Source organism: Periplaneta americana, chromosome 5 (genome assembly GCF_040183065.1).
Source record: "Periplaneta americana isolate PAMFEO1 chromosome 5, P.americana_PAMFEO1_priV1, whole genome shotgun sequence".
NCBI classification, from domain to species: Eukaryota; Metazoa; Arthropoda; class Insecta; order Blattodea; family Blattidae; genus Periplaneta; species Periplaneta americana.
The window spans coordinates 141,478,192-141,490,234 of record NC_091121.1 but is presented as its reverse complement, the minus strand read 5'-3'; positions in this window follow the sequence as shown (position 1 = coordinate 141,490,234).

The window sequence follows — 12,043 nt, the reverse complement described above, 5'->3', positions numbered from 1 at the left end:
TATACCGATTCTTTACAGAGTACGTTTCAGTTACAAAAATGCAGTGTGACTGTGCGTGATATGCTTGAAATGATCAGGAGCAGCCGACCAGAACGGAATACAATTAATTACAAATACGAGCAATATCAAAAACTAAAAGCCCATCCGCCAACTGATTTCGATTCACTACATAAGTCTTCAGAAAAAAAGATTAAAGGAAGAGATGGGTGAAATTTCTAACTTCCGTAGTTTCGAGCTAATTTCTTCATTTTTGGCACACATATTTCATATATACATGCTGCAAATTTTCATGTATTTCACATAGATATTTTCTGAGTTATGCCCTTTTTCTAAAAACATACATTAGGGCATATTTTCAAAATCTGTCTCCTCGTACAAAATTTAAGTATATTATATAGAAAAATATTACAGTATCTTTGATGTACTCAGAAAAGCACTAAGCATCCATATTTTAGAAATATATCCTCAGAATAGAGAAAAAAAATTGTCAAAAGTTATTTTTTTTTTAATTTTCTACTGCGTACTGTTATACAAATTATTTTAAATTTACAAAGTAATTAACATATACACAGTCTGATACTCTGATTTGTTAAGCAAAATTTATACGAGTAGAACATGCAGTAAAAATTTCTTGTTTTTTTTTTTAGTAGGCTATTTTACGACGCTTTATCAACATCTAAGGTTATTTAGCGTCTGAATGACATGAAGGTGATAATGCCGATGAAATGAGTCCGGGATCCAGCACCGAAAGTTACCCAGCATTTGTTCATAATTATTGGGTAGATGGGAAATCTCGAAAAAATCTCAACCAGGTATCTTTCCCCGACCGGGAATCGAACCCGGGCCACCTGATTTCGCGACCAGACGCGCTAACCGTTACTCCACAGGTGTGGACAATTTCATGTTCCTAGCATAAAAATTGTAAGAGCCTTTACACTTCGAACTAAATTAAATGTGCTTAAAAAAAAAGTGTGAGAAAACAGCTTGTAAAATTAGGATGGAATTGCAGTTCAAGGGTGCAGACATATTTTATATGTTGCGTAATTTTTATGCTTTCAAGCGCCGTAGAGCATTGAAACTTGCTCAACATATAAATAAAAGATTGCTGATTCATTTTTTACAAGAAAGAGAAAATGCGATTTTTGACGGAAAATAACCAAAATTTCACCCTTCGCCCCCTTTAAAGGTTAACCCAAATTACATGAATCAAACACTATATACAACAGACATGACCTTATATTACATATAAGCATATTTGTATAATTATGAGCAGAATTAATTCAAGCTTACAGCACAAATATTTATATACACATATATCAGTCTATTTAACAAACAATGAAATTTATTTGAAATGACTACGTAAATGCTCGTACAAATAGATCACATTAGTTAACTTTTATGCACCTAACCCAATCTGTAAAATGGCTATCACTTTAAGTTTTAGGTACAAAACTTAGCCTACATTTCGCCAATAATAAATTTAAAAAATATTAGTAGCAAGGAAATAAGAAATAAAAAAATATGTATGCACCAAAATTACAATAAATAATAGAAAAAAATAACTCTTTCAATCCAAGCGAAATGTTCTTCACGAAAGACAGACACTCTTTACTCCCTACGTCAGCTCTACCAGGCCTCTGACAAAGCCCTCCGTTTTCTTCGCCGTCCCAGGAGGAAGAGAAACTCTTCAGCTAATCAAAATCCACGTCTGTAATCCATGCCCCTTCCTTAAACTAGTCCGAGAGAAACACTAAATAAATTAATACTGTCTTCCAAATCTGATTGGAGGAGAAACATAAACGTAAGCAAATGTTAGAGAGTCACAGAAACAATTGATAATGATCAGACAGTATTATATAGAAAATACATGTATTTGATTAATACCATTATCGATTTCAAACGTAAACAGATATTTCCTTCAGTGAAGCAGTAAGAAGATGTGGGTATACACATTGATAGAAGTTTAACAGACAGTGGATTTTTCTACGATTTGATATATATATATATATATATATATATATATATATATATATATATATATATGTAGTTTGAATGCTTTCCAGTCTCTGCGCCAAAATAACGCTTTGGCTAATAAACACAATATCGAGAGGCATCACGAACTTTTGCAATAACATGATTTTCAGCGAAAAAGTAGACAATTCTGTAATTTCTTAAAGGAGTAGATTAATGAAAATACTTTTTATTTATTAATTTATTCATTTATTATTTCATTTATTTATTTATTTATACATATTTATTTATTTATTTGCTTTTCTGCTGATTTATTTTTATTTATTCATTTATTATCCATTTATTTACAAAACTTATTTATTTACTTATTTATTTGTTTATTTATTTACTTATTTATTTATTATTTGCTTTTCTGCTTATTTATTTTTATTTATTCATTTATTATCCGTTTACTTACTTATTTATGTATGTATTTATTTATTTATTTATTTCAATATGTGACTATCCAATGTGTATAACCCAATTACAATGTTCACTTATAACTATACATACGGGGAGAGCCAGGACTTCTGTGACAAACTGTGAGTAACGATAAACCTCTCAATGAGGTTCATTTTTCGTGCAACAACCCATGTTCTCTGGCGCTTCGTATAGGAGCTATGCGACATAGAAGAGAAGACAAGTTTTGGTAATATTTACATTATTATGAAATGAATTATTCATTTCTTCAAGTATTCTTGCGAACAGGCTACAGAATGTGTTCAAAGTGTGTTCTCTGAACCTGATTATTTTCATTACACCATCGTATCAGTCACTACTGCCGGATTCTGTCGAACGCTTCAAGTCTTTCACCAGCAAAATTCTACCGTAAACATCTGGGCTTGAATTGTGAGTGATCATCTGCTGGGACCTGATATTTTGTCGCCATAGATAGAACGGGACCTATTACGTGACCAGCGCGATCACCCGACTTCACGCCCATACATTAATTTTTTTCATTAGGACATGTGGCGAGTGTCGTGTATGGCACTTCAGTTGATACCAGAGAGGAAGTGTGAATATTAATTGCTTTTGATCAAATTCGACAGATGTTCGGTAGTATCCAATAATCACTGGTATGACGGTGAAATGAATGTAATAGGTTCAGGGTAGACACCTTGAATACTTTCTGTAACTTGTCCGTAAGGGTAGGCCTACTTGGAGAAATAAATAAATATTCAATTATAAATATACAGTATATATGCTGGGCAAAAAACTGGCCCGGAAAATCTGTAATATTTTCATTTATGATTCGAGCAATGTTTTCTGGTGTTCGAACTCTTTTCGGATAGAAGATCTTGCAAAGCAGGAGCATATATAAAAAAATTATTTGTCTATTTTCAGAAAAATTAATTTTGAAAACAGTTTTTTGTTATTCACCTGAAAGTTTACAGATACAGAGTATTACTTCTTAGCCATCGATTTACTCTTGCGCTACTGAAAATTTGAATTTATGACATGCCGACCGCTACCGGTTAAACCGACAACGTGAATGCCGTGACGCCAACTTATATGGGCCCGTGGGTCTGAGCTCATCCAGTAATTCGTAATGTTATTGTTATTATTATTACTTTATTATTATTTGTATTATTATTTTATTATTATGTGTATCATGTTTATTATTTTATTATTATGTTTATTATTTTATTATTATTATGTTTATTATTTTATTATTATTATTAATTGCTCATGGTTTATGTTCTTCTGGTTTATTTTTTTTTTTTTGGCTAATATTTCCTATGAACGGTTAGGTAGACGGAGATTATTAATTAATAAGGGCTTAATAGGATTTATACCTAGAATAACTATATGATGATTTTTATTGAGATCTTGTAATATAGCTGCTCGCTTATTATTTTATTATTATGTGTAGTCTCATTATTATTATTATTATTATTATTATTATTATTATTATTATTATTATTATTATATGGGCTATTTTGTTATTTCTATGTGTATTATTTTGTTATTATGTGTATTATTTTGTTCTTTTATTATATTATCATTATTGTTATTGTTATTTGTATTGTTTTATTATTATTATTTATTTTCTTTGTAATTATTATTAGTATTATTTATTATTGTTATTATTATCATTTATATTATTATTATTATTATTATTATTATTATTATTAGTTCGATCATTATTATTTATGAGATTTATTTATTTTAACTTATAACTCAAGTGTTTGAGCTCACCAAATGTTTTCCAACAGTTGGTACCTACAGGTGATCGCATGTACCATAGTTCTCCGTAAAGATAGGCCTATACACCATAGTAAAGCTGTGCAGTTGTTTCCCTTTATTTAACGACGCTGTACATATCAACTACTATGTTTTACCTATAGTGTTGTTGGAATTGGTGTTAGCGAGATTGTATTTTGGCAAGATGATGTCGACAATTCGCTATATATTACCTGACATTCGCCTTGCGGTGGCGAAAAAACTCTAAGAAGTCGCAGTCATGTAATCAGCCCAAACAGGAATCAAACCCAAGCCCGAGCGAAGCTCCGAATCACGATTTTCCTGTTACATGGACATGGGTGGCATCTGGCACCCTAGGAAACGATTATTGAGACCAGAAGACATTTTTTCTTGTGGTCGTAGAAGGACTTCAGGAACTGTGATTGTTGCAAGAAAAGTAATAGAATTGGCTATATAATTTTGCAATCTGATGTAATTGATGTAATAGTTAGGGACCGGATTTTTATGTGATATCAAGGTGTGAAATATGTACATATATATGTAAGAAAAATAAGCTGAATATGTACCAAAATATGTAAAATCGTTAAAATATTTAATATCAATATCTGCTCTGGTTTGTATTGTTAAGCCTAGATATTTATAGTCTGGTACAATTTTTAATTTCCCGTTCTTCATGACGATTTCTACTGTTTCTGGTGCTCTTTCCGCACTTTCAGAGTATCATCATTTCCGTCTTGTCCACATTTATATCAAATTTGTCTCTATTGCATCATTTTACCATGATGTTTATTGTTTCTGTGACTTTGTAAGGTCTTTAGACCCTACTACTATGTCGTCCGCGTATGCGTATGAGATTATTACCTCCTTGATTTTTACAATACAGAGTAGTTGTATGAGAAAGATTGCCTTTTGTTCATTTATATTTACAGCTTTTTTTTTAATAAATTTAGACCGGCCAGAGGCCGTTTACCAAAGTTATCTTTGTTTTCTGTTTTCGTTTTAACTTGTTTCCTTTGTTTTTACTTACACTAATACAAACACAAAACCCATGCCCGAGGCTGGACTCGAATCCACAACCCTTCGGACCAAGCGAAGAGACATGCCGTGCCCCTACCGCTTACAGTGGGCGGTAAGGGTGAGTGCCTCTTTTACTTCCCGGAACTTAGATGTTATGTTTCGTCCTGAAATATATCCTTTCTCGGGTACGTAAAAAGGCTTATTTCAAATTGCAAACTTCCCCAGCAGCAGTTTTCTTTTTCCTTTCAATGAAGTAAAAATGAATAAAACCCCCAAATATGTAGATTTATGTAATACCAAGCCATAATATGTAATGTGGGGTAAATATGTAAAAATATGTAGTATCAAATTTTAATATATTAATGGTAATTGCAAGATTCGAAAAGATTTGTTATTTATATACGGTTAGGTTGAAATGTATATAATATGTAATTACATAAAAATCCGGTCCCTAGTAATAATACATATGCCAAGGTCTTATCGGTGCAGTAACGGCAGGAAAAAAAACCAGGCGGTTGAATAGGCACACAGTTCGTAATCTCAACAGCTGATGACCAACAGATAAATGGGTCTCGGTCTTACGACAGTATGGTCATGCGTTTTCGTCTTAGAGTTGGAAATGCGATGTTGTAGGATTAAACTCTCCTCCCTCCCTCTACAACATTATCCAACCCCGTCCACCAGCGCTCCGTTTCACATTCGCTTGTACCATTTACACGGATTACCCTTCTAGAAACTGCGATCTGTATCACGGCCGTTTACTTTACATGGCCATGTTTATTTTCGGGATTAACCTCCCCTTATTTCTCCCCCCCCCCACTCATCTCTCTTACACAACTTTCTCCCATACGCAGTCGACTCCACGACAAGACCTATACCGGCTTCAAACTCCTAGTTTTCAGAGTGCACACACTATCGTTCTTTTCATCTGTTTTGCTAGCGGTTGCAAAGGGACTGATACCCATCACCTGGCAATGAATGATGACGTGAAGCCATGCATATACGAAATAGAGAATCTTTGTTAATGGGATTTTTTTTAACGGTCGATGTTTACCCCGCTCCAATAAGCTGATAATGTCATTACCTAATGGTGGTGTGTATAATGCGTGGTTTTCTGACAGGGTCCCCGTATGCGTATCTGTGTATAGCAGATTTTAAAAGCTGATCAAACTTACATTAACTATATGTTTCAATGGTGGTTTCTTTCTTTTTATCAAGGCTCGTGTATAGAATTCATATCAATAGGCAAACTTTTTTTCTTATTTTTTTTGTAACATGTTGGTTTCTTTTGTGGATAAAGCGACCACGAACGGAATTCAATGCTTTTAGGCGCAACAAAGTTAGCTGCTGAGGGTTATTAAGAATTCTTTAGAGAACATGATTCATAAAGACCACACTTTTGAAAAGAATTCTGTTGCATAGAATTTCCTCTAAGGATTCACGTGTTGATTGCTGTGTGATATCCCTAGATCCATTAGTAAAGTCCATGGATAATGATAATAATAATAATAATAATATTCATCATCTTCATCGGTATCGTTGGCCCGGTTGGCGCAGTTGGCATAGCGCTGGCCTTCTGTGCTCGAGGTTGCGGGTTCGATCCCGGGCCAGGTCGATGGCATTTAATTGTGCTTAAATGCGACAGGCTCATGTCAGTAGGTTTACTGGCATGTAAAGTAATTCCTGCGGGACAAAATTCCGGCACACCGGCGACGCTGATATAACCTCGGCAGTTGCGGGCGTCGTTAAATAAAACGTAACATTTCATCGGTATCTGCAAAGTTGGTCATTTTGTTAGGAGAGAGATATTTTCAATATTGTTTGCTTCATTTAATTTATATGTGCGCGTAGGCCTATACTGGTAAAATAAGTAGTATTTTTCAGTTTGATTTTAGTAGTCGCGTCATATTAATTGGTATCCACCGTCATTTAGATGTAAATCGAAAATGTTAAATGTTTGAAATGCGAAATTGAGTACAAAATGCGAAGTAAGAGCGAAATTACATTTTAAGATATATTTTTGTGTTCTTACTTTAATTTTTTTAAATAGTTTAGTCACTCATACATGTTAGCTTTTACAGTAGGCATGTAATCTACCTGATACAACCATCTTTGTTGTTATCTGTACCGCTATTTCGAGTTTTCAACAAATCTATGCGTTTGTAGAATATAGGTGTCTATGCAATCTCTCTAACCCTGTGGTACTCAATAAAAATTAGAGGAGAGATAGAAAAGCTGAGTAGTAATTTCCCGACAACCTCAACGCATTTCACAGTATTGAAGAGTAACAAAATTTACGGATTTTTAATTATATCGTCTTTATTAATTAATAATATTTTATTATAGATATCAATACCAGCAGGTTGATTTGCTGTTTTATTTCGCCCGTACTCTGTTTTGAATTTGGAAAGTTAGAAAATTGTGCCACATACAGCCAGAAGGCACTCCACATCTGTAAATGGCTTATTTTTTTTTTTGGTTGGTGCATGAGTGGCATGAGTGACAAAACGTAAGAAAGTGACAAAGTGAAAAGAGTGATAGTGACAGAAAAGACGGTAAGGAAAGGGAATAATGGTGAAAAAGGATAAGATACAAGTAATAAACAGAGAGTGATAATTAGTAAGTAGTGATACAAATATAATAAAGAAAGTGGGAATGGAAAGGTAATGAAACTGTAGAAACTATTTCGTCTGAAAATATACGGATTAGATTAATGGGAATAAGTGGTTAGTGAATGTTAGTGATTCAAGTGAATAAATAAGTTAACAACTATGGAAGAGTTCAACAAATATAAACAATGTTCGGAACAATTAATAAGAGATTGAGAGAAGTCATTGTTTAGTTAAATGAGATTAGTAAGAATAAGATAGATAACTAGGAAAGGGAAGGGTAAATATAAGAAGAAGGGAGGGAAACAGAAGTGAGGGCCGTGATAGAAAAGTGATCAGGATCATTTATATGTAATAGCCGGAGGTTTAGAAAAAGCGTAAGCAGAAAATCATGTATCCAAGGGAGTGATGGCACTGTATACAGAAATGTGAAGAGCCATCACGACCGATGTAAGCTGGTGGAATAAATATATCATATTATATCATATCATATCAAATGGCTTAATTTCTGCTACGTCATTTCGTTTTTATGTACAGTGGAATACATTACTTTCAGATATTACTTGCATCTTTAACATTTTCAGTTTTTCTATCCTTGGTTGAGCACCTCGCAGTTCTAGAAACCACTCACTATCTCTCGTGTAGTCCGGATTTGTGCGAGATTGGCTTCACACCTCGCACGTCGCATGCGTCGGTTCATAAAAACCAAGGCTATACGATCTGATGCGCTAACCATCAACCTAGGCGGATTCCCACACTCACACCGGCTGACTACAATAAAGCCCGCTGCGTACCCAGGTTTCGAGCAGGCAAACTCTCCCCGTGCCTAGGACAGCCCAATCTGTGCGTCGCCAGTCTGCGATCGGGGAATGCTGTGAAATGATGACCAAATGGAGAAATGGTGACGGAATGATGTAGATGCGGGGACGGGAGAAATCCGAGAAAAATTCCAACTGCGATTTTGTCAGCCACAAATGTCACTATTTATTTTTTGAATGAAAAATCCCAGACCTGATCGGGACTCGAACCTGGGTCGCCTGTGTGACAGGCTGGAGGTCTGACCGCTCAGCTACCGCAGGGGTTGTGTTTGACGGAATATGCATAAATTAGTTACGTAGGGGAGTACGAAACCGTTGCTTGGTATCTTTTTGTTTCATTTAGTGTTACATAGATGCTAGGGAAATATTGTCCCCTAAAGACAGAATAATAAACCCATGGTGGATAACGCGCAGTAAAGTACACTCTTAAGACCCGGGACGAAAAAGAAGCTCAACACTGCAACCTTGCATTCTATTCGCGATCCTCACGCATTGAAAGTGTGGCCAACCGGATTTACATGACATACATAATAAAAATGATAATACGTCGACCCCCCTTTAGCCTTTTCACTGAGCCGATCTCTATTCTTCCATACTAGGTTCAGTCATCACAAATTCGGCCAATCATCAAGAGTATTTGGACAGCCTTCAACACTGCTGAGCTGCCATCTGCCATGTGACGCACGTGTTATGCCCTTCAGCAAAATACAATACGATTTTCTGTTTGCTTTTCCGCTTTTCAAATAGCAAATTTTTCGCAGACATATATCTTATGGTTCGATATCTTTTTGTGTTAGAGACGTTATTATGTATGAAGGGATGCAGACATGGCTCGCGTTAGGCAGTTGTGTTGGTGTAAAACAAATTATTGCACGTGATGTACGAGGGTGATTAGGTTCAATACGAACCACGCGCCGCTCTGCTTTATTCATAAATATAATCGCTATTCATTCTTCACACGTCCGTATTTTGTATCCCTTATTAACGGTTGTCTGTTACATTTATGTCAACAGACTTGATGGTTAGGCTGGAATACTACGGGGAGTGAGAACTTTAGTTATACATATTCTTGCTGCACAAAAGTGTTCAATATGAGAAAATGCGTACGCAACGGCGAAGACTCGGGTTTCACGTCGCTTGTATCGGCTACAAATATTATATTCCCATAAATGTTGAGCTACAGAAATGAATAACCTTAATCAAGAAATATGGTTGTAAGTTCTCTGTACCAAATTTTTCCGTTTTCTTTACATATTATGTAGATTACTTTCTACGATTGAGCAAAATTTCAAAACTAGCATTTCAAGAAGCATGATAGCACAGTCTAGTATATACATTCACGAAACTTGAGTTGATGAGGATATTAGGAACAATAAATGGTGCAGGTATACCTTATTTTATTTCGCATTGTCTGTAATGAGGCGATAGTAGCGATCCTAGTGATAAGCAAATATCTATGTATGCATATTTACTACGTATTGAGCTTCGTGACTGTATATACTAGACTGCGATGATGATAATAATAAATTAATCCGGTGTAGTATTTAATTAATACTAAAATAGTAGGTCCAGTATCGGAAAGAATATAATCTATAGCTTATGACCCCGTTGTGAAGCTTGGAGTCTCACACTGAGAGAAGAACAGATATTAAGGGTGTTTGAGAATAAGGTTCTTAGGAAAATATTTGAGGCTAAGAGGGATGAAGTTACAGGAAAATGGTGAAAGTTACACAACGCAGAACTGCACGCATTGTATTCTTCACCTGACATAATTAAGAACATTAAATCCATATGTTTGAGATGGGCAGGGCATGTAGCACGTATGGGCGAATCCAGAAATGCATATAAAGTGTTAGTTGGGTAGATCGGAGGGAAAAAGACCTTTGGTGAGGTCGAGACATAGATAGGAGAATAATACTAAAATGGATTTTAATGAGGTGGGATATGATGATAGAGAGTGGATTAATTTTGCACAAGGTAGAGACCGATGGCGGGCTTATGTAAGTGCGGCAATGAACCTTCGGGTTCCTTAAAATCCATTTGTAAGTAAGTAATGACCCTGTAAATTTGTGAAAAAAAAAAATTAAGTGAAAAGCGGTGTAAAAATGTTCGTCATAGAGGGATATAACCATAATATTTTTTTTCCACAACAGTAAGAAAAGATATCTTAAAATCTAAATAAATTTTTGAAATGTACAGTATATCGACACACCAGATAATAGGACCTATAATTATCAAACATCTGCTTACAAAAATTACTATCTATCTTAATAGAAGTTACGCATTTAACACGACCATTCAAGTTCTAACTTGGAAGTATTTCTACCTAATCTTAAAATAAACAACTATGTACATAGTATACCCGTGTAGATACAATGTAAACTTTAATCCAGTTTGGCGACTGGCTAAACTGGTTTCATGATGCTACTACACTAGTCAGAATCTAATATGGCGAGTGACTTCGTGATGCTACTACTGAAAATATGTCATAATAACTTAGAAAAATATATTTCGTATGAAATATTGTACCAAACCTCAAAAAAATCTCATTTCGCATAAAATGGACGGAGATGTGCAATAAGAGACTAATCAACAAAACTCTGTTTCCGAGATATTGACCATTGAAGTAATCTGGTTATTTAGTTAAGATTTTATTCAAGAAGTATTATACAAAAAATATATAGTAGTACAAGTAGTAATAAAAAAGTCTAACCGATTTTAATAACAGACGTGCAGTTGATTTAATGTTTTAAAGCAAAATAATGAAATTAATTTTTTGCAATGAACGGATTTTGGCAGCTGAGTGCAAATATCGTACTCTTCATTTTTTGTGTAAATAATCCAGCCAAAAACAGAGCATAAATGAAGGTAAGATGGCTTTCAAACTCTATCAACCCCATCCCAATTTCGATTAAGTGACCGAGGAAATTCCAAGGCTGAGTACGCAGTTACACCATAACAGCGTTTGTCATTTCTGCCTGATTAATCTGTTTCTAGCGTTCCAACAGTGAATGTACTGTATAAAAATGTCGAAACGTAAAATGTTTTCTTTGGAAGATATGGCTAATATTATAAGTGACATTGAACGTGGTCTTTCATAAGCGGACGTGGGTCGACAGCATAGTTTAAGTAAATCAATTGCGAGTAACAGTATACAGCAGGCATGTCAAAATCCTGCACATTGTGCAGACGCGCATATTGTGCAACTTTCTCTGTGCGATGTGCACTCTTTATTCCCCTACCTGGAGGGAGTGAATCGCCTTGGAGGGGAACGCGACAGGGCTATACAATACCTGCAGCAGCTTTTGTTTTAGTAACACAGTTTCAGTACGAGTGCCGATTTGGCTGTGTCTGTGAATGAGTTATGATAAATAAAGTGAGGTG